Source organism: Halichoerus grypus, chromosome 14 (assembly GCF_964656455.1).
Source record: "Halichoerus grypus chromosome 14, mHalGry1.hap1.1, whole genome shotgun sequence".
Lineage (NCBI taxonomy): Eukaryota > Metazoa > Chordata > Mammalia > Carnivora > Phocidae > Halichoerus > Halichoerus grypus.
In genome coordinates, this window is record NC_135725.1 from 37,158,523 (window position 1) to 37,183,103 (window position 24,581).

General features: G+C 35.2%; 1 protein-coding gene and 1 pseudogene across 42 annotated transcripts in view; both read right to left on the bottom strand.

Moving 5' to 3' along the window:
• The window catches only part of PTPRD (protein tyrosine phosphatase receptor type D), a 2,297,676-nt gene that overhangs the window by 2,015,708 nt on the left and 257,387 nt on the right, over positions 1-24,581 (bottom strand). For 41 of the 42 annotated variants that reach the window (XM_078062257.1, XM_078062277.1, XM_078062267.1 and 38 more), the window contains exon 2: positions 17,705-17,759. The exons of the other annotated variant lie outside the window; for it this stretch is intronic. The gene's annotated coding sequence lies outside the window, so the exon portion shown is untranslated. The remainder of the gene's footprint in view (positions 1-17,704; positions 17,760-24,581) is intronic. 42 annotated transcript variants of the gene reach the window in all.
• Positions 21,437-21,569, bottom strand: LOC118522839 (U4 spliceosomal RNA; annotated as a pseudogene).

Consider the following 24,581-nt stretch of genomic DNA (forward strand, 5'->3'; position numbering starts at 1 on the left):
AGGTCAATCTGTCAAACCTAGAATAAACAGTGATTTTAGAATAAATACTCAAGTCAAGCTTATTCATTTGTGTCTACCATTGAGCTTTCATTAAAGAAATGCCAAATCAGTTTTTACCATCAAACATTACTCTATAATTTTGCTACTATACTATACTTGTGATCTCCATTTTGGAGAATGTGCTTTGGGTTAAAATATTCAGAAAATAGTTAAAGAACAAATATGTATGTGAAAAGAGGGAAGATGGCAATGAACACATCAATCAGTACACTGGTACCACTTGGTTTAGTATCTCAAATTTCACCCAGCAGAGACTCAGTAAAAAATGGTAGATTTTAGAGGACTGAGAAATAGACACAATTAGTCTTGGGGCAGATGAAGATATCCAAGTGCTATACTCTCAGGAAGGGATTACACTTGTGGGCCCTTGTAGGAAAATTTTGGAATGTGTTACTTAAGGTGGTGGCCTGGGAAAAACCATTATGATGTGAAGAAGTGTACAATAATGGAAGTAACCATGAATAGGATGAGGATTCTATCCAAAAAAAAAAAAAAAAAAAAAAAAGCATTACTGCAAAACTACCTAATTCACAATTTTACATAAGCTATTGTATAAAGTGTTGCTTTCACTCTTAAGCAATCTATTGGAAAACATATTTAAAGAGGTAAAAATGAGCATTTTAGCTACTCACTTAAAATGTAGTGTAAACTCTAATTCTTTCTGCACTTGGGCAAAGATTGGGGGGGGACAGAAATTAAGAGGGATAAGATACTTTACTGAATAATTAAAATGGGAAATTTAATACTGATAATGATAACTGTTAACAGTTTAATTAGTAGCTTTTTAGTCTTGATCTTATATTCTGTTTGGTGAAAGATAATATATTCTTATAGACCTGGAGTGTTTCTCTTTTTTTTAAATATAGGATATAGTACTCTAATTCTGCTCATTGTATATATTGCACCAAGAAGCAGAGAGAACATGTTTGTAAGTAACCAGTGCAGCTACCACCAAAAAAATTATTTTAAGATTATATATAGAGGAACAGATCAGAAGAACATTTATTCTCTAAGGAAAAATAATGGTCCTAAGAATGTACTTGCACGAATTTTTAAAAGAAATTCAAAATAAACTGGATGATTGCTTTTCTTTGAATTAAGTTAGCAGAACTAGAAACATTTAAATGGGTAGATATATTGATTCACATCTTTCTATAAACAGAGTAAGCTCCTGAAAAATTATAACGCCTCCTCTCTCAGTTTCCTACTAGAATTTTAGGGTAAAGTATGAGAGCCCTCCCATAAATCTGCGAATTGACTGACCCTTCTCTAATGAGAGAGTATACAGCATTCACAAAGGGATTTTATCAATACACAATCCCTTATAGGAAGACTATTCAGTCATTAGATACCCTGGTAGCCCCTTCTCTTAGCTTAAAAAGCAAAAACAACACTTTCAAATCAATATTCCGAATTTTTAAAATCTCTCACAATGTCTCCTTGATGGTAGTTTGAGCAATGATTTTTACCATGTCAGGTTTATGAAATACCATTCATTTTTAATGCAAAAAATAATCCATGAAAATCAAGTGGGTATGACTTCATAGCAAGAAAAAAATTCAAAGACGGTATTTTTTCTGTTGGGCCAATAGGTAAGCTGTTCTTATTGTTAGTATTAGCACTATTAAATGGATATGAAGAGTTTCTGTTGAGGGAGATGTCACTCCACCGATTCTGTGGTTGATTAAACTGATCAGGCTGTTTAGTCAGATGACCCCAATGACTTTATAACCACCTCTCCAAGTTCCTCATATTCCCCCAAAAGGAGTACATCTTCTGAGATAGAATTTGCTGTGATCAAGGATAGCCTTTCTGGGAATTCCTGCCTTCAAAGAAGCACTCAGTGACTCTTTGACTATTATTTGATTTTGAAACATAACATTTGTACCTCAAGCTTTATGTGTATATTGTTGCTTCACCACCTACAAGATCTGCTACCAGAAATTTGCACGTGGTTTACTCTAAACCTTAGAAATAATTCACCAGGAAAATGTCTAACTTAATGAGAAAAACTTGAATTTCAAATTATACTAACGCATTTGTAGTCTTAACATGCAAAATGCCTTTTTGTAATTTACTTAGATAAGGCTCATAACAATATTTTGTAGTGGGTATTGTTATTAACGCATTTTATGAAGGAGATTTAGATTAGTTAAATGACATGTCATTTAGATACTCTATGATAAAGTAGTTACTTAGGCCAAAGTGGTTCTAGATTCCAAATAGGCATGCTTTCCTTGTCCCCAAGCTATTACACAGTGCAAAATGGAGAAACAGGTGTTCTAGAGCAGTGCTCCTCAAAACTTGAATATTTATCAAATCACTTGAGGGTCTTGTTGAAACACAGATTCTATTTCAGTAGGTCTGGAGTGGGGTCTGAGATTCTGAATTTCAAACAAGCTCTTAGGTGATGCTAATGCTCTCAGTAATACTCCTGGCCACATTTTGAGATGCAGGGATAATACACATTAGATAATCAAAAAAAAAAAAAAGTTTATGTTATATTTATGCAGCACTTAAATCTCTATTCTGGCCATATTTTTTGTTGTTGTGTTTTGGGAAATGAATTCAGAGTAAATGCATGCTACTTTACTATTTTTTATATTATATGCAGTGTTTAATCCTATCTTCATAAAGAACACTAAGTTAGGTTTACCCCATTATTTAAAAAGAGAGAGGTATCAATAAATGGGGAATTACAAACTGCTAAACAACGCCCTTGATTTATTTTTACATTGCTTAAATTCTTTGCTACTTCGAAAACTTTATTATAAGAAACTCAAAGAAAAGTAATGAGGCATTGCAAAATAGTTTTTTTTTAATACACCAAACAATAACAAACCTTTAGAAACAACCAAAACTCCAAGCTGAATAAATTTTTCTCAATCCATGAAATTAATCTCACATTTAGTAATAATTAGTTAATTCTTGCCTGATTTTTCAGAATAATGATTAAAGGAAGAATTTGAGCTGGGTAAAAAATTGATCATTAGATATACTATTGACCACTCTCATAAAATATTAAATATATTTTTTCATGACGTTAACTGGGAAAAGCAAATAATGAAATCCACAAACTAGCATATGATAATTTTTTAAGCAAAAAATGGAAACTGCCTTCAGGTAATTTCATTTTCACACCGAAGAAAATATCAGAAAAGAATATGCAAAAAGAAAATTTATCCAAACCTGGATTTTGATCCACTGATTAATTCTAAGGTAGATATCTGCCTTCTCTTTCTATAATTTTTTTCATTTCTCTAAGCTAAAATATAAAGCACAACTAAAAAGCAATCTTCCATGTTTGATAGGAATATTTTCAAAAATCTTAGTCCAAATGAGGAAAGCTATCAGCTAGATTCAGCAATTTTTGTGTTCCTTGATAAAAAGCTGAAAATAATTCTGTAAAATGCTGTAAAATGCCCAAGGATGAGGCTCTGTATGCTGACTTGGCAATTTAGAAATCTGATTATACTTAGAGACTTAAGTATATTGCATTTATAAGGCATTTATTTGATGGTCTTCTTGTGAATAAATTGATTTATTAATTAAACAAAGTTCAAAGTACCCTCATAATAGAGAGCTTTGTAATAAAATAATGAAAATATATGGGATAGTATAAAATATGTTAATAAAGCCAAATCCCAAAAGTTGAATTTTTGTTATTATTGTAAAAGTTGATTTTGTTTCAGGTCTCAGTATTTATCTTTTAGAGAACCAGTTTTCAACTACAGTATTGAGGTCCTAGTATTAAAGGAATAAGTATTCTTTGTAGAGCCTGAATTTCCAATTATTCACTTATATACTAATCATTACAGATGTAACTTCACATCACTGAAACTATTTCAGCTCAGGTTGGCTTTGCTTATATCCATTCCTTAGTAGAATTCACAACTTACTTCCCACCTCCTCACATTTTGTTTTTATTAGCAAACTAATTATGAAAGTAAAACACAATAACTTTTGAAACTTTAGGAAATGTAGAAATTTTGAAGAAGAAAATTATTTGCAAATTATCAGAAGAAAATCACTTATATTCTTTTATATATATATATATATATATATATATATGTTTGTTTATGCTATAATATTTATAAATGGAAATATGCAGTCTATATTAAGTTGTTTTTTAATTTAAAAATTTATTCTGACCAGTCTCCCATTTTAGATTATAGCTGGAATATCAATAAATGAGTTCTATAATGCAATGTCCATTCCTGAAATATAAAATTCCTTTGGAATACAATATAGCTATGGCAGTTCAAAACATTAATAAGCACTCTGGTATGAAGCATCTGCACAACTGACAAACCCAGGTTCAGAGTTTTGTGATGGTTGCAGAGAATGTTTAATTTGGTCAAGTACTGATTCTCTCCTAGGCAATTCAGTAGGCATTGAAAACAAACAAACATGCACATATGTATATATTACATACATTATGTATGTTATATAAACATTACTAAGATATATATATATATATATATATAAAGATAACATATTACTATTACCTAATTTTCACAGTCCAGTAGGTGATAGAGATCAAAGATACTTTTGGGCTTTTAAAGAACTAAAGTAACTCCTTCCACCAAAATAAAGTAATATTATCAGGAAAGTTGATTTATCTGAAGGAAACAGATTATTCATCACTCAGTAAGCTAACTCATGGCTGTGAGATAAATGAATATAAAATGTTCACATTCTCTATCATTTCTTAATTATTTATAATAACTGGAGTTACTTTCAGGTCTTAAATTTACATGTACTAGGTAGATTTAATGAAATTAATTCCTAGTTTTGCACTATCTCTGGAATACTCTATATCATGACAATGAGTCCAGAGACCACTTGCTGGGCAAACATAACAAAATCTAGAGTTCTTGCGTAAGTTAACTATGTATTAAAGCATATCTTAAAGCTTGAAGGAAAGGAAAACATTCCGTTGGCAAAACCTCAGGAGATTTACAGTATATACTATTTGAGACTAATAGTCCCCTTTCCAAACCTCCTGAGCAAAGATATACAAGGAAGTGATCAATCATTTTCCTGTTCTTCATGTCAATATATCACCATCTAGGGCTCAAACCAATACCAAGCTTGTCAAGAGGCCCCATTATGAGGACTGTGTGATAGTCTCAGGGCTCCTGCAAACACCCAGCCCCACTCTTTGATATCTTTTGGAAGAATGACTCAAGTCCTTGCCACAGGGAACGTATTACACTGCCACCATAATTTCTGGAATTTTGATTATAAAAATTTCTTGCCACTAGAATGGACAAGAAAAGTAAAGGACCTCTACAGTACCTTACATAAGCTTTCTGTTTCTGTAGATTAGCTACCATTTTAAAAGCAAAAGAACCCTACAGATGCCTGGGTAGCTTAGTGGGTTAAACGTCTGGCTCTTGGTTTCAACTCAGGTCATGATCTCGTGGTGATGGCATCAAGCCCGGCACTGGGCTCTGTACTTAGCACGGAATCTGCTTGAGATTCTCTCTCTCCCTCTTCCTCTGCCCCTCCCCCTGCTCTCTCCCTCTCTCTCTCTCCAAAAAAATAAATAAATAAAATCTTAAAAAAAAAAGCCAAAGTAACCCTCAGCAAAAGAAACACTTTATTTAATTGGTCATACACAGACTAGGGGAAAAAAAAAAAGAAAAAAGAAATCCTAAGGAATACTGAGAGCCAAATATTTTAATCAGTGTCTTGGAGCCATTCCAGAATACTATCTTTGAAGTTACTGAGACAAACTCAGCTTTTTATTTTTGTGTGTTTCATGATGATGACTATAGAATTACACCTGGTACTTTAAAATGCTTTTGCACAATATATTGTTAGAAATAAAAAACAGAGAGGTGAAGGGAAGAAGGGAAGTAAGAGAAGACTTTTATAATTTTTTTCAAGATTTGAGAGTAAAAGAATCTCATTTTTTTAAAAATGTACATCACACAAGGGGCACCGGGGGGCTCAGTTGGTTAAGCATCTGCCTTAAGCTCAGTTCATGATCCTGGGGTCCTGGGATTGAGCCCCGAGTCTGGCTCCCTGCTGTGCAGGGAGTCAGCTTCTCCTTCTGCCCCTCCCCCTGCTTGGGCTCTCTCTCTTTCTCAAATAAATAAAAAAAATCTTTAAAAAAATAAAAATAAAATGAAATTTGCTTCACACACAGATATGTATATACACAAACACACATACCTATATAAACTTCTCTCTGCCCAGAGGAACATGTTAGTAATTTAGACAAGTGTATAGAGGAGAAGAAGTATTATCTTATATAAGGCCTCTTTATGTCTTGGAATCAAGTCAACATAGCTACTGTCAGGAGAGTTTTCCTAGGAGACTTGGAATGACTTGCTGGGGCTAAGGCTTTAAAATGTTATGCTTGAAAAAACTTGATTATATGTTCTGTAAGTTTTGGTCTAAGTATAAGGAAAAATTCACTTCTATTCAGTAAAGGAATTATTACTTAATTACAATAGGGAGAGAGGTAATATGAAGACAGATGTTCAACTTATCAGAACTTCAAAAGCAGAAGATAATTCCTTTTTGTTTATGGCACCCCATTGTCTTCCAACCTTGTCATGTCAAAATGTCACATAGATGGAAGTCTTCAGAACCCTCTTTAAAACAATCTTGTTTTGTTTTGTTCTTTTGTCCAGATTGGGTTTCTATAACTTCAATATCTTATTATGTGGTCAATGGAAATAAATGTTTTAAAGGTTTCTGATGCACATTCCTTGAGATGCCTTTTATTGCATCACCTTAGCTGAGCTGGGACTGTTTCCCATAATTTTATCCATCGTATGGTGTGGGGGAACAAAATGCCACTTCAAAATGTCTCTCTTTGGTATGTGGATTATTTTAGGCTGATTATTTTTAAGAAACAGAAGACTCAGAAAGAACCTTTGATCTTCCCCCCTAACTGCCTAAATGAATTTAGATAGAGGACTTGTTCCAGAAAAGGGAGCTATCACCACAGAGAACTGTAATAGGAACAAGGTGTGCTGGACAGGGAGAGACCCAGCAAAATCTGTTAAAATTCCTCCCTACATCCCATCATTTCCATATGGCCCAACAAGCATTTGTTTACCAGATCTTCCTGTGAATTGTTTTCCTTCTCTTTGAAGTCCCAAACACCTACCTACTTCTCCTTAGCTCCATGGCATGTAAGCCTCAATTGCCTGACTTCCTGTGGGCCTCATACTCTTACGGGCTTATGTAATTAAATTTGATTTTCTCTTGTTAATCTGCCTCATGTCAATTTAATTCTTAGACCAGCCAAAAGAATCTTGAATTGTAGAAGAAAATTTTTCCTGTCCAACAATGGTTTCCAGTTAGGCCACAAGAGAAATTTGTACATGATATGGCAAGTAGAGAAGTGTTAGATATTCTTCTCCTTAGAGGTGGGTGTAGGATGTCAGGCTCTGGGGCAGCTTGTACCTGCCCCCACCTGCCTAATTCTCTTCCTGCGATAGGGCAGCGCTGAAGCATGCAACCCCTTAAGCTTTCACTGATTCTCCTCCGCCAGCTTCTCTGAGTTGGCGTTAAATGTATGTGTGGCTCTTTGGTGAAGTTTGCTGACTTCTTCTACAGGTCATCTGCACCATCAACATTGGTGGTGGTGAGAGGCAGGCAGGAGTTCCAGTTCATCTTCATGGGTCCTGGTTTGTCCTTGCTCTCTTCCACTTCACAGTCACCTACCTAATAACCCAACCAGCTTACAGCACTTTAGGCTCAGCGTCAGATACAGAGGCAACAGTCTAGTGGAAATGTCCCCATTAGCTCCCATAATTCCTTAAGATCCCTGTAATAAATCCCTTATTCTATAGCATCATAGTGATTCTGCCTCTCTGACCAAACACTGACTGTCAAGACACATACATTAGTATAGAAGAAGATGAATGCGATCACAATGAAAACCTACAACATGTGGCATTGGCTTTCGGGCCAGCAGTGACAGAAGCTTGAATGGCCTTGGGACGACGACCAGCAGCAGCCTGACCAGCATGAAGGAGGCTGTCAGTGAGGGTTTAAAGAAGAGAGGCTAGCCTCTAACTATTTGAATTATCCTCAGCTGTCGAAGAGGCAAACCACCCCCTCTGCACTTTCTCTGAATTCCTGACCCACAGACTGTTTGATGCCACTCAGCTAGGAGTGGTTTGTTAGCAGCAAGAGAGGATTCATAAACAAACGGGTGCTAGAAGTGGAACAGAGTTGCCCTGCATTCCTGCTCTTGAGCTCTATATTCTGCTTCTAGAATCCTGTATGTTTATAGAAACCACCCCCGCTTTATTGCTAACGTTAGTCCGATTGAGTTTCTCTAACTTACAAAGAGTCCTAACCAATCATAAAATCAACAGAAATAAACATTTAAATGCTCTTCATGCATAACTTGCTTTTTAAAAAAATTACCTTACTATATGCTTTCTGTCTTTAGGCAGTTTTGAAGTAAGAAATACCCCCTACTTGAAAGACCAAGATCCACTTTCATTTGACATGTATAAACTCAAATCAGTTCCTTTGTGTGGAGAAATATGCAGTCATCCATTCAATCCTCTAGGAAATATTTATTGAGTTCTTTCATTGTGCAAGGCAGTGGGTTAACCAAGGGAAGGATACAAAGAATTACATAGTTTCTGAGTCGTTAATCACACAGCAGCAGCAATGAGACATAAACAGAAAGTAACACGTTTCCTTGATTCTGACATCACTTATTTTTTCATATTTAAATCACTTTAAAATCAGGGCACATCATATAATTGATAGGTGTATTTTAATGTGGGAGTGTTTCTTTTCTCCCCTTGAAAAGCTGCTATTAAATCGACAGTGTGCTCCTAATTATCCACGATGTTTTAGAAGGGAGGAAATCCAATATAGCACAAGCTAGTATGTGTTAAGTACCATGAGTGATACCAGGAGACTTAAGATTTTCACTAACTGAGATAATATGAGAACATGTCAAAGCATTTCGACTGAGTCTAGAAGAGAAGAGAGCATGATATTTATTAAGGATCTTCTATGAATATATAATATGAACCTTCCTATAATCCTGACAATGGCCCTAAATTGTAGGAATTATCTTAATTTTCCTGGTCATACAACTGAGGTTCAGATTAGCAAGGAGAAAAGAAACATCTTTAGTTTTCACACGCAGATGTCTCTAAAATGAGGCGTACCCCCTTCTCAGAACTTAAAAAGAACCAAATTCACTTCCTACTTACTATGTACTTGCTATGTGCACGATGTAACATGTTCTACATATTCTGTTATAAATCCTTTATATACAGTATGACTCAATAGGTATTAACATGATCCTCACTTTAGAGATGGGGAAACTGAGACCTGGAGAAAAAATTAAGTTTCTCAAAGTAACTAATAAGTGACAGAGTGGGATGGATTAGAAACCCTAGCAGTCTGGTAAGAAGAGTCTGTTTTATTAACTACTATGCCACAAGCCTCTGAGGACAACATGAAACACTTTCTCCCAAACTTCTGACTATCTGATTAAAAACTGTAATCCCCCAACTCTTTTCCCTTACCTAATCATATAATGGGTAGATTTATGATGAATATAATTAATTTTTTTAATACCTCCAAGTAATCTCCTTAAAGGCAAGGATTTTGCCTGTTTTGTTCACAGATACATCTTAACTAGCACAAGGTGGGACTTGTGCCTAGTACAAGGTGGGAGCTCCATAGGAAATTGTTGAATGAATAAAAGAATGATTTTTTCTTTCCTTTTAAAGAAGATGAGAGAGTAAATTCCACGAGTGAACAGTAGTTGGAGAGGAACAGAGGCAGGGCACTGGGAGTTGTGTTTCGAAACATTGATTAGTTAGTGAGGTCTGCCTAAGGTGTCAAGTGGGAGCGGAAGAAATCAGTGAGCAAGCCTCTCAGCAAGGGAGGTTGAAGCCATCCAGGCTCATATGCATAAGCCTTTGCTCCCTCACATTTTGTTTGTAGCTTGTTCAGCAATAGACACTGGGAAGGAGGGCAGGAAGACATCAAAGGAGCTGTATTGTTCATATGTTTTCTCCCTTTGGCAGCTATTTGCTCTATTTCCTGCTGACACTACAATTTCAGCGATTTAATGATACAATTGTTTCTGAAAAGGAAACAGAAACAGACACCCTCAGCCATTTAATTGGCTGCCCTGACGAAGTGGAATCTGCTGTTTTCTAATTTCATTTTTGAGGGGCGTGGGGATTTGGAGAGGCTGGGAGAGAGATAATATTTACTTCTGTTAGAAAAGGTACAGTTTCGTAAGGGATATTAGTCTACCTAATTAAGGTCTGCCATTTCCATGGCATGCACTAGGATACCTATGAAAATTACTCAATCCCAGCAAGGAGTTTGCTAAAATCGTTTATCTTCCAATTCAGTCTGTCCTTAGGTCAATGGAATTTCATTTGCCTTAGGAATTCTACATTCTTTATGTCAAGTTTACTCTCAAATAGTTTGCTATTCCTAATAAATCATAGCAAGAAGCATAACTCTATTATAAATGTCTGATCCTTTCCCTTGCATATTTTAGGTTTGCTTTCTCCAGGTCTGGGATTGTTGAGTGTATTGGTTTGACATGATTTCAAATTCACTTATTTATGACAAAGACCAAAAAATGTTGTTTTTAGAAGTTAAGCTGTTTCGATATAAGAATGAAGTAAATTGGGTCAGGATGTCATCATCTTATCTGTCCTCACCAGTAAGAACTCAGTAGCTCAGCTGCTGAGGGGTCCCACTGGGGGCTTAGCAATAAAAACATAGGAAGAAGCAATTGTGGCAAGGAGACATTTTGACTATACACATGGATTTTGTGAGGACTACTCAAGAATGTTCAATGTGGGCAAAGCTAAACTTTGCTGATCTAAAATGGCTCTATGAAGACTGTAGGGTAATCAGTTCCTACCACAGTGCAGGTGACTCTTTTACAAGCAGTGGTGAAAGCTGTCCAGTGGCCGCATTAAGAAGAACCACTTGACCATCAACAGCAATGTGCTCTAGCAACAGGGTACTTTTACCTTTGCACTGGCAACTGGATATCAACTACTAGTTGGTTTAGCCACCTCTTCTGAGTACCAACTCATATAAAGGTACACCTCAACTAAGTTTGGACTTCATTCCTTTCATTTTTCCTTGCCTGGAACAATAGTGTGATTGATTCCACTGGGTTGGAGTATTTTATTTCCTTATTCGTTTATTAAGAGACATTATTCTGCATGCTATTGGCTTGTGAAATTCCTGCAGTGAACCTGTGTTAAATACTATTGGCAAAGGCAAATCTCAGTCTCTGAGCATTAATTTGCACCAAAACAAAACACTGTGTAATCAGCTCTTGAATCTGGGCACTTGAATGAGCCTTGCTACCTTATCATCATTTGAACTAGTGCATTAAATACAGGACATTTATATTTTCTGTTACTACAAAAAAATTTCCCTCCTTTTACCAAATTTACAGAAATCATAACAAAGTTGACCCAGACCTTCCTTATTATCATCTTTAACATATAAAATGAAATACTGGATTTCTAAACAGGACAGTTTATGTGGTGAGAAAATATGCTCAATAAACTCACAAAAAAAAAAGGGTGTTTTGGAGGGCAAGGTGCTGAAGCTAAGTATTGTACATAAAAGTAAGTATAAACTAAAGATTGGAGAAGGTCTGAAAGTTGTTCATCAATTTAGTTAACAAAGACTATGAAAAAAGGTTATAATAGGCCAATATACCTACATATTAAATCAAATTTTAAAAGGTAACTGTCCCTCATCCTGTGAAGAAAATGCTTTCAAACTTTTTTTTTTTTTTTTTTTTTTTTTACAAGACTTATCTAGTATTACTTCTCTTTCTTCCAGGAACCTGGAACTTCTTTAAGGTACTGACACAAATACTTTTGTTTCAATGTCTCTTCCCTTTCCAATAGCCTCACCTCAGGTGCCTCAGCTTGGTTCAAAGTGTAACTTAAATTTTTTTAGCTTAGGGTGCCTGAGTGACTCAGTCATTAAGCGTCTGCCTTCGGCTCAGGTCATGATCCCAGGGTCCTGGGATCGAGCCTGGCATCGGGCTCCCTGCTCAGCAGGAAGCCTGCTTTTCCCTCTCACTCTCCCCCTGCCTGTGTTCCCTCTCTCGCTGTCTCTCTCTCTGTCAAATAAATAAATAAAATCTTTAAAAAATTTTTTTGAGCTTATTATTGTATAGGCCCCTCTTCCTAAGCAAACTAACTTTTGAGAAAGTTATAAAAGTTATATATAAAAACTCCATGGAAATATAAACAGGTAAGCACAAATAAACAAAGGCAACCCTCAGCATAAGGCTAGTGGGGTATTATCCACTCTTTGTGTATGTGTCTGTAACTAAAATGAGTGTTGGTGATGTTCACTGGATATAGTAGAATTCTGGCCAACATTAAGCCAAAAATAAGTGAAAGCCAAGACTGAATTCCAGAGTGTGGATGGAAGGAGATCAGTAAGTGGTCAGAAAGAGGAAACAAGGGGCGCCTGGGTGGCTCAGTTGGTTAAGCGACTGCCTTCGGCTCAGGTCATGATCCTGGAGTCCCTGGATCGAGTCCCGCATCGGGCTCCCTGCTCGGCAGGGGGTCTGCTTCTCCCTCTGACCCTAACCCCTCTCATGCTCTCTGTCTCTCATTCTCTCTCTGTCAAATAAATAAATAAAATCTTTAAAAAAACAAAAAAAAAAAAGAAAGAGGAAACAAAAAGTAAAAGTATTTTGGGAGAGCACTGATTTTATATGACTCCCAAAGTCATCATCGGAGGGGAAAAACATGGAGAATCAAGCAAGGGAAGTTTAATGGGCCAGGAAGTGGAATACATAGCTTAGCCTATGTTCCCCTGGCCAGAATTCAGTCACAAGCAAGAACTTAACAGGAAGAACGGGGGTCAGTGGTCATGGGCACACCATCAGTTAAGAAAATTAGATCTAGACAATCTTTGTATGTGTTCTAGATGATGGAAGATTAAACAAAATCACAATCAAGAAAACAATAAAAGAAACAATGAAACAAAGTCTTAAAAAAACAATAAAAGAAAGTTTTATTTTCATTAGCAGCCGGCCAAAACAGTTGGCAAATAACTATAGGGCTGTTGTTGATAAGAGCAGTATCAGAAACAAGACACCAAGGCATCATGGGAGGGGAGATGAGTCCCAACGATGAAATCAAGGAAGTAGTATTAGAACGGGCCTGAAAAGGACAACTGGTGCTTTGGAATTTCCATCTCTATGGAGGCCATCTGTATAGACACAGAGATGAGCTGTTTCCAGATGTGCAATGAAGAAATAACAAACTGCTTGGGAGGTTTGGAGTAGAGAGGATCAATATTCAAAAACAGTTAGGGAGCCATTTGATAAAGCAGACTAGATGAATTGGCTTCCAAGTGTAACACTGGCAAAAATAGGCATATAGTGAAATTTGCTAGAATATATAATTCCTTTTAACAAAAGATCCTTTCAATTTTATAGTTTCAAAACTCAGTGGTCCATATTTGGTTTATTAAATGTGTGTGTGTGTGTTGGGGGGAGTTTTCTATTAAAATTATTTTAAGTCAATTTAATTAATGTCAATTTGTAAAACATAATTTCTCCTTCAATATCACAATATATGTGTATGCATTTCATTATAAATTCCAAATAAAATTTAATGAAAAGATCTTGAAAAAGTTAGGGTTAGAAATAGAAATAGATATATAGATTTATACATTTATAGATATAGATAAACTACCAAAGCAGCATGCTTACTTTTCTTAGTGTCACATTCCAAGTGGATTTAGACTTGGTGCCAAAGAATCATATCTATCAACTTACTATGCATTTGAATAGGAAATTTATGTGGGAAATACGAGGCAGAGTTTAACTGAATATGTACTAAGCAAATTAATAATATTTTAACATACAGAACTTGTGCTCTTGCAAACTTATACATAAAAAAAGACTTCATATTTGGACTCATGATTTATTTCTTTTCCATTATAATTTGGAAAGTTCAAGATACCAAAAATTTCAGGTGTAATGAATATAATACTAAGTCAGCAAACTTGAATAATACTCAAAACAAAAGCTTACTATGCTTACGTGTCAGAAACTGAATGCATTAACTTATTTAATACTTAGAATAACTCTATGAAGTACATGTTTTTACAGTGGAAGAAAATGAAGCACAGAAACATTTGAAAACCTCTCTAAGGTTATACAAATAATAAATGGTGGAATCCATTATTTACACATATTAAGTTTCCCCAGAATCTGTGGTCTTTATCTCTGTGCCAAACAACCTCCCATAATATAAAGATATTTTTACGTTAAAACATGTTTTCAACAATCCTTTTTTTCTTTAAAATTTTCATTGTACTATAGCATTTATTAATTTATCCTCTTGGGAAACAAAGCAAATGTTTTCCCTTATTTATCTATATCAGATATTAAAAGTCATGAAGTAAGTTTCATCTCTATCATATGAAGCTCACTCTATTTTTTTTTTTTTTTAGCCCAAAGACCAATCTGGAATGTATAAAAAGAAAACTGTAAATGGAATGCCACTGGGTCTTGCTAGCATTACCATAGTTATAACCAGGAAACAATGCTGCGAACACCGTGTTTCTTGCCAGGTCCTAGCACAGTTGGCTACCAGAGGTCCTATAGAGTAAGTGTTACAGTCCTGTCTGCACAAACTCACTTTTTTGGCTAATGAATGACATCCCAGCAAACAGAGGATTGATTCTTGAGACAGCTGCCTGAATTCTAATACTAGATTTCTATCCATACCAATGCAGTCTTTAACTGATCTGCTAGACTACTTTCACAAATAGACAAAGAGACAAAAGGACTGACAGTTACAAGTGAATAATGCATGTGTTCACTCAACAAATAATTTTTCTGTGTGACAGACACAGTGCTATGGATATTCAGTGCTCATACCGAACCCTCACAAGGCTGCCCTATTCTGACTTTCATTACTTTTATAGATAAAGGTGGAGTACTTTCTTTCTCACCCAAAACTTTAACTCACCTTTTCATTACAAATACTTGGCCAAACAAAATGTCAAACCGTATATATATATATATATATATATATATATATATATGTATATATATATATAGAGAGAGAGAGAGAGAGAGAGAGAGAGAATTTACTTGAATAGCCCCTACATCAAAGTGCTGTTTTCTTAGAAGCTCGGAAATGTTAATATGTATCAGTTTAGCAAAAATATCTTTAATGGCAAAGGCATTGCCTTTGAGAGGGATAGCCCATGTTTGGAAAGGATAAAAGGATATTTTTTCTCTCTAAGAAAGCAGAAGAGAGATGCAATATAAAGGGGATACATTTAGCAGAAATATTGCTTATAAGGCAAATTAATATAAATTCAAAGAAGCACATTCTTAAAGAGGACCCAGGGTCAAAAATGTAATGCAAAAAAGGAAAAATAATCTGAAAAAAAGTTTCATGGGTGTGAAAGCAACTGAGCAAGAAGAAAAATTGCTCAGAGGGCAATTGCCATTACTTGAGAGATCATAGTTAGGAAGCAGCAGGCTATTGGGATGGTATTATTCAGCTTCATTAATGGATGCATATGATTCCCGGAAAAAGAAAGGTTCTAAAATTAGGAGAGTGCTGTGGGTTTAAAGTGGAATCCTCATTAAGAGCAGGAGTTGTCCTGTGTTGTTTATCTAGTGCAAGGGCAGAGAGCTTTCAGGGCTCTTTCCACCCAGTCTGGGTGTTAAAACCAAGCAGTTGACCTTTCAGAAGCTAAATGATTCAAAATTTCCATAAAGGTTTTTTCATTGTTTTTGCTCCTTTGTTATCCCAGCAAAATGCTTTAGGATAACACAGCTACTTCCAGTTTGTTTATGCCACTCAGGAGATAAACAAGTATCCCTTAGTTTTTCCCTTCCTTTATCTGAAGTGCAAATTTTAGGTAAACAGGGATCCTCAAAGCACATGGAAAGTTTTCACTGAGAAAGACCCCTCTAGGAAGAGTTAGGGTTCCAGGATGATGATGATGATGATGATGATGATTATATAATAATAATAATAATACCTCCCATGACATCTATATTCTCCCTTACGTGACAGGAATTTTCAAGGTAGATATGTGGATTGAAAAGGGACCTATTTATTCATTTAACAAATATCAAGAAAAGGGGCATTTGGGAGGAAAATGGACATTGGATTTATGGAATTTTGTTTGTTTCTTTGAGGGAAAATTGCCTTAAGATATGGTTCATGAGATCAGTAATACTTCTGCTTCAAAGTGACTATAGAAATTGAGTGATTATGGCTGCTGGGGAGGGGAGATGTCTTATTCTCTCTAATAGTTAAACATTAAGTGGGGATGTTTGCCCTCATATTTTAACACCTGCTATTTGGTCTGCTCACTTCTGATTTTTCACCCATGTAGTCCATCCAACATAAGGCTATCACATTTTTTCCCCAAGATACAGATCCGATTATACAAACAAACAAAAATAATTACAAAAGTCCAACACCTTCAGTGACTACTTATGGCTTATATAGTAAAGTATATATTTTTAAAACCAGGCTTCAAAGACTTCCACCAACGAATCTCAGTCCTACTTTTTGAAATAATGTCTCATTCTTCCTTATCATTTTCTATGATTTTAGCCTATGCCCTATTGCCAAATGTCTCTATTTATTTCCACCTCCATGCTTCTCATATTCTCTTCTTGAAAGGAAATGATTTTATCCAACTCCACATATCTACATCCCATCCAGCTCAAAATGTCATATGCTTTGGTCAGCAATTCTTTCATATCCCAACAGCTAAAGTAAACTTTCCCTCTTTGAAACCCGCATTCTACTGTATCTTGACAAGTTATCAATCTCTGCCGGTAGTGTCATTATATATGTGTTACCACTATTTTTCCACTCATTCACAGATATATATATATATATATATTATAATATCTTTGTAGCAGCAAGCTTTCAAAGCATTGCTAGGAGGGAGTCTGTAGTAAGAGCATATCAATCTTTTTACAGTGTCAACCAAGCTGATCTTTCACTATTTAATGTTCTGTTAGCGCCTAGAACTATGCAGTATATTATACAACTGGTTATATCATACTAGCTTGGAATCATGTACTATTTGTATTGATCAGTGCCTTTATTTGTTTTCTGTCTAAATACAGAATTGTATAGTACAAAAGTGAGCATCTTTAAAGTCAGAGAGATTTAGATTTGAAATTAGCTCCGACTTTAAACAGCTCTATATACTCGGGCAAACTATCAACCACCTTAGAGCCTTAGTTTATTTCTAAAATAGGGAAAAAACAACCTCTATTACAATATATTTGTGAAGATTAAATGGAAAGATTTATATTAAGCCCTTGAACATAGAATGCCTTAGGATGAATTCCAGCTTTTTTCTTTTGCTATAACATCTCACGAGCTACACTGTTTCTTCTTAAAAAGAACATCCTGTACCTCACTTTCTAAGTATCCTCTGAAGTGTATAGCAGAGTTGAAGGTGGTATGCAACTAATGTCACTGACTAAAGTGGTATAAACAAGGACAGAAACAGTTTTACACAGAGTTTTCAGCATTGTATCTAAAATGAGAAATCATTCTGCAATGGCTAGAATGCAGGTCAAACAGTCTGATATCTGATTCTAGATCTACAAGATGTTACTTACTAGTAGTGTGACTTTGAGACAGGTCCCTTACTTCTTTGATTCTCCATTTCTTCACCTGCAAAAATGAGGACATTGGACTAGATCCATGATTTATAATTTCGTTAACATTTTACAATTTATTGGTTTATATATCCTGTGAATAAAATTTTATGGCAGTGACAAAAATGGAAGCATTAAAAGCAGAGTACTCTGGATGATACAAAGAAAAAATTTAGGACTTCCACCTTTTAGTCTCTTCCTGTAGGCTAGACTAAGTCTGGCTTAAATCTAGTCAAGGATTTACAGAGGGTACATGAAGAATTTTGATAGCTCATCAGTCAATTCAGGCCTACTCAGAATGTATGTATAAAAAATTACACTATCCATTCACCCGTTGAGGAACATTTAGGTTGTTTCCATATTTTTGCTTGTGAAAAATGCAGATATCTCTTCAAGATACTGATTTCAAATCCTTTGGATATACATCCAAAAGTGGGATTGCTGGATCATAAGGTAGTTCCATTTTTTGAGTAACTTCCATGTTTTCTATAATTGATGTGCCAATTTACATTCCCAAATGTCTGTTTACTGATGAATGGATAAAAAATGTGATTACACACACATACATGTGCATGTGTGTGCACACAGAGGAATATAAGTCAGCCTTAAAAAAGGAGAAAATCTTGCCATTTGTGACAAAATGGATGAACCTGATGACATTAGCTCAGTGAAATAAGCTAGATGCAGAAAGACAAATACCGCATGGAATCAAAAATGTTAAATTCATAGAGAAAGAGAACAGAATGGTGGTTATCAGGGAGTGGGATATGGGAGATGCTGGTCCAGGGATACACAGTTTTAGTTATGCAATTTAAATAACTTTTGGAGATATAATATACACCAACGTGACTATAGTTAACAATACTGTATTATAAACTTGAAATTAGCTGAAAGGGTAGATCTTAAGTGTTCTCAACACACACACACACACACACACACACACACACTATATAAGGTGATGGATTTGTTAACCTGCTTGATGGTGGTGAATATTTCACAGTGTACACATATATCAAATAATCAAGCTGTACACCTTAAGTATATATAACTTTTAATTGTCAAAAATTAGGTCAGGTGGCCTTTTTAATTTTGGGGTGGAGAGGGGAAAAATGCCAAACTTTAAACCACTCTTTATATCTACTGAATATTTCCTAAGGATTCTTTGAAGCTACAAAAGTTATTTTACCAAGCATGCTCGGTACATTATCTAATTAGCTGAAAATTCCAAAGTGAAATTTCACAACTCTAATGCTTAAATAAGTAAATAAATAAATAACATGTATTGGCTTATACAAGGTAATACAGCTAACAAATGTGTGATCAGATATTGATGTTTTGTGTTTTAAAGACCATACTGGATACAAAACTCATGTGGATAAGCTGTCTCTGCACTTTCAATATCACTTAGAGTGTTTGAAGTTGACCACAATATCATAGAACGGTGTACAAAAATTTTGCCAGAAATCATGCAAGAAATTAAACATGTGCTTTGGAGTCAGAAAGATGGTTTTAACATTTTAACATTATAGTTCTGAGAAATGTACTTAAAGTCTTCAAGCTGCAGCTTATCTGTAAAATGCAAATCACAATATTGATCTTCTTTGTTTTTGTCTGTGTGTTTTGTGATTATTAAGTAATATTGGCTATAAGAAAGCACTAGTTCATAGTAAGTGCCAATGAATATAAGTTCCTTTTTATTTCTCCTTTTAATAATTCCACACATATAGTAAACATTGTTTGGCATAGAGTGTAAAGCAATGTCAGCAACTCAACTTTTTAATGGTTTCTTTCACAGTGGTTTCTAACTTTCTAACCTTTTGGAGCTGTTAAAATAAAGTCAAATAATGATACTGCTGTGGTGTAAGTGTATGCTAGGATCAATAAATTGCAGTTGTTGGAATAAATTGCAATTAAAGGGGTAGTACTTGATTGCTTGACAGTAGGTAGTCTTTCTGGCCCAAATAAACTCAAGTATTAGTCTGATTTACAAGCTAATTAGTATGGACTTCACATGCATTTCATTGGGAGACCATCAGATCATATTGACTTCTGTTCCCATCATGAGTGTGCCCTTGAAGTTGTTTTCTGTCACTTACAGGTGACAAGTCCTCTTTATTTGTTTACTTTGTTTATTCAAGAATATAGGCATCATTTTTAATCAAGTAGAATATATAAGAAATTTACACTGTTTGCAAATTAACACTTAAACGTCTAAAAACTTCAGTATTGGCACTGGCCTTTTTTTTCTCTCCTTATTTCTGTACATTTAAAATGAAAATATGCACGCATTGAGAAATGACAAAGGCATCAACATAGTAAGAAGGATGATTATTACTAAATCCTTGAAGCAATAGAAAAATACATATAAGCATTAATTTATAGGCTAGAAAACCATAGGATAGGTATTTCAAGACAAAATATTTGAATAATACATAAAAAGACACAAATTTTGTCTCCAAATAAAGATAAATGCTTATCTAAAGTATAATTTTGTTTATCCTTAATTTTCTATTCAGTGCAGTATTTTATATGATCAATTCCAACATATGCCTGTATAATTATCTACTGAATACAAGGCATTCATAGACTGAAACAAAGTAATTTAAGCAATCCTTTGTTTTGTAAATTGCATTAAGGTATACCATGTATTTTCCTCTACTACCCATCTACCTACTACTACATTTCCTGCTAGAGATTTAATACATTTTTGTTGAATAAAAAAAATGACAAAAGTGCAATTCCTCAAAAGGCACAAAGATACATATGGTATGACTGTTTTAAAATTAAGCATCTTTTCCATTTAAATAGCTCTACCCCACACCTCTCGTAAATACCACATTAGAAAAAAAAGCAAACAAAAGTCAGAAACACATGAAAAAATCCCTGGTGCCATGTCTTCTCTGTTGTCCATATTTATGTGAGGTTACTAGTGTTAACACCCAGTAAATCTCACATCATACTTATTATACTTCTGTTATTTAATTTTCTTTTTCTGAGCCTCATTTTCCTTTCCCAAACTTTCTTCGAAAGGAAGCTTTGCAAAGGCTAAAGAAAAAAGACTAATCTATCTGTACACTGATGAATTTTAATCACCTACCAGAGTTTCTGACTCATACGTGTTCAATAATTATTTTTTGGCGGGCGCCTGGGTGGCTCAGTTGGTTAAGCGACTGCCTTCGGCTCAGGTCATGATCCTGGAGTCCCGGAATCGAGTCCCACATCGGGCTCCCTGCTCAGCAGGGAGTCTGCTTCTCTCTCTGACCCTCCCCCCTCTCATGCTCTCTCTCTCTATCTCATTCTCTCTCTCAAATAAATAAATAAAATCTTAAAAAAAAATAATTATTTTTTTGCATAAGGAAACTCATCACAAATATAATTATCAATTATAAATCATTATAATACATTTCTGACATCAATTTACACATGAAAATATATTTTGCTAATTTTGAGTAATCTTTAAATATCTTTTATGTCTGACAGTGTACAACTATATTAAATTTATTTTTTTAAGTTTTTTCCATTTTTTCCATTTTTTTAAAAAAGATTTTATTTATTTATTTGAGAGAGAGAGAGCGCGCACAAGCAGGGGGGAGGGGCAGAGGGAGAAGCAGGCTCCCCGCTGAGCAGGGAGCCTGATGCAGGACTTGACCCCAGGGTTCAATTTAAATTCAATTAATTATCACATAATGTATTATTGGAAACTATATTTAAGAAATTATACAAAAACTACAATATTAAACCTTAAAATCAATGATAGTATTTTAATTAGCAATAATCGCGCCTCGGATAAACCTCATTGGCTACCATAGTGCCACTGCGCAAAGCTCAATGATAGTATTTTAAAGAACAAAATAGTATTAACCTAAGATCAAAATGCTGAAATAAATATTTCAATGGATTTCAAAGAAGTCCATGAACAAAATTATGAAAAGACAAATTAGAAACAAAATCCGTTCCCTAGCTCTTAGTCAATGTCATCCAAAACAAGAACTTGTGCTTCTTGAATGCAAAATATGTCTATTGACCTTGTTCTCCCCAGGATTTAACACAATACCTGGCTCATTGTGAGGACTAAATTTGTGTTTTAAATGCATTCATGAATCAATCAGTTGTCTGATTCAGAATGTCTAAGAATAGCAGAACAGTGTATAAAATACCTGGAAAACAAACTAAAGACTGGAAAAATATAAAAATGTATATTAGAGTAATTTAACTAATATGGCATAGGCTACATATGCTATAGTTTTACAAGATTTGGTATTATTCTAAACTGCAAGTGATATTAGAATTCCAGAAAAATAAAATACATCTGAGTATGTAGGTTTAAAACAAATTCTATTATCTTTTTCCATTGTAAGCTCAGGGTCATAACATTAGAGTTGGAGAAATTATCTGAGAGCATCTTTTACCCCTGTGTGTAGACTGACTGGTGAGGAGGATGGTGGGAGCATCCTGCTTTCCTGTGCGTGGGTTACATTCACTGGAATCAATAGTAGAAAAGGAGGTACGGATGTGGATCTGAAAATGAGAGGTACTTGTAATTCCACAGAATGTGTGTTCCTACATAGTTCCTGCTCAACTCTGATCTTGAGTCTGTCCATCTGTCTGATTTGATTATCAATTTGTGTGAAATCTTGTTATGGTTATAATTTTATGTGCTGCACAATTGTGATGTTGTTCAGATAAAGCAAATGTTTAAATACTTATAATTGCCAGGTGGCCAAATCCTAGGCCATGGGGAAAAGATAATTCTCTCTCTCCTCACTATAACACATACCCATCCTACCAGTCTCCAACAATTTTTATTCTCAAGAGCCACATACCCACCACTATCACCCAGTTGATTTCCGCTTCTCTTCCTTGTTCCTGTCTCTTTTCAGGCTCCACTGCCTTTCACCGGGGCTAGTGAGACCAACACTGCTTTTCATGAGTACCTTTTGTTTTTCCTTTAGGCATGGTTTTTCAGTTTTTATGAGGCAATATTAAGATCTGAGTTTCTGGGGCGCCTGGGTGGCTCAGTCGGTTAAGCATTTGACTCTTGGTTTTGGCTCAGGTCATTATCTCTGGGTCGTGAGATCCAGCCCCGTGCTGGGCTCCAGGAGCAGCACTGAGTCTGTCTGAGATTTTCTCCTTCTCCCCTGCCCCGCCCCCCTTCATATACACTCTCTATAAAATAAAATAAAATAAAATAAATAAAATCTTAAAAAAAAAAGATCTGAGCTTCTAACTAAATTTTCTAAAATCATCAATCACATATGCCTAAAACCCACTTTCTTAACTTGAATGTTGTTACCTAGTTTGTAAAGAGTACCATTTAATTTTAGGTAAAATGAATGTCAGAAAATAGTGTTTGGGGGTATAAAATAGAACTCTAATGACTTAAAATAGGGATGATGAATACATACTACAATTGCTAAACACTGTCCCATGCATGGCATTCATTACCACTCAGTCAAAATTCTTTCCCTCTGAACAAGGATATGGCCTCTGAATCCTTCTTAATAATATGCCCTTGATCACTTATATCATGTGGGATATAACTTGTTATCCTTGTATTAAAAATGTACCTTTAGCATATGCCATCAAAAAATAAAAAATAGCTTACCTCTTTCATTTGCATATCAAATGTGGTACATTAACTCTTCATTTTCAAAATCTTATTTTTTTCTAACAATGAGTGAAATGCAATCACAAATGTGAAAAAGTATAAATATACACATGTATATATTCATACAAATATGCGCGCACACACCCACACATTCATGCAGTCACATACATATATTTTCTAGCTCTAATTCCAGTCCCCAGGAATAAATCACCCCAGTTAACATTGTGGTCTACGTTTCCATCAGTTATTTCTTTCTTTCTTTCTTTTTTTTTTTTTTTTTTTTTTTTTTTACAGAGAGAGATATAGAGAGAGAGGGAACACAAGCAGGGGCAGAGGGAGAGGGAGAAGCAGGCTTCCCACGGAGCAGGGAGCCCGATGCCGGGCTTGATCCCAGCACCCCGGGATCATGACCGGAGCCGAAGGCAGACGCTTAATGGCTGAGGCACCCAGGCGCCCCTCCATCAGTTATTTCCGAATAAATAAATTACTAAATAGGAATACACACAAACACATATACACACACACATACATATGCCTCTCTGATGTACTGTAGATTTGTTTCCATGTCCCTAAATATTTTTAGAGTGTCATCAGAATGAGTCATTAATTGGAAGATTAATATATGATCGAATACGTGAAAAAGTGTAATTATGTTGTGGTAGGGGATATATGGGAAATCTGTGTACTTTCCACTCAGTTTTGCTATGAACCTAAACCTGCTCTAAAAATAACGTCTACTAAAAAATATTTTGTTTAAATAAGATGTTTTCATTTAGCAATATCTATTGAATGTAGGCTTAATTTTAAAATAATCATTTAGAAATGATAAGAACAAATAAACAAAAAAGAGTCATCTATGGTAGGCAGAAAAACTTCCCCCAAAGATGTCCACATTGTAATTCCCAGAACCTGTGAATATATTATGTTACATGGCAAAAGGGATTATAATTAAGTTTGTAGATGGAATTAAATTGCTAATCGGCTGAGCTTGAGATGGTGGAAATTATCCTGGATCATTCAGGTGAGCCCAGTGTAATCATAAGAGTTCTTCTAAATGAGACAGAGAGGCAGGAGAGTAAGAATCTGAGTGATATAATCTGACAACGAATCTACTGTCCATTGTCATTGCAGGCCTTAGAGATGGAAGGGAACATCTGGAATACAAGCAGCCTCTAGAAACTGGAAAAGACAAGGAAATGTATGTTCCCCTAGAGCTCCCAGAAAGAAATG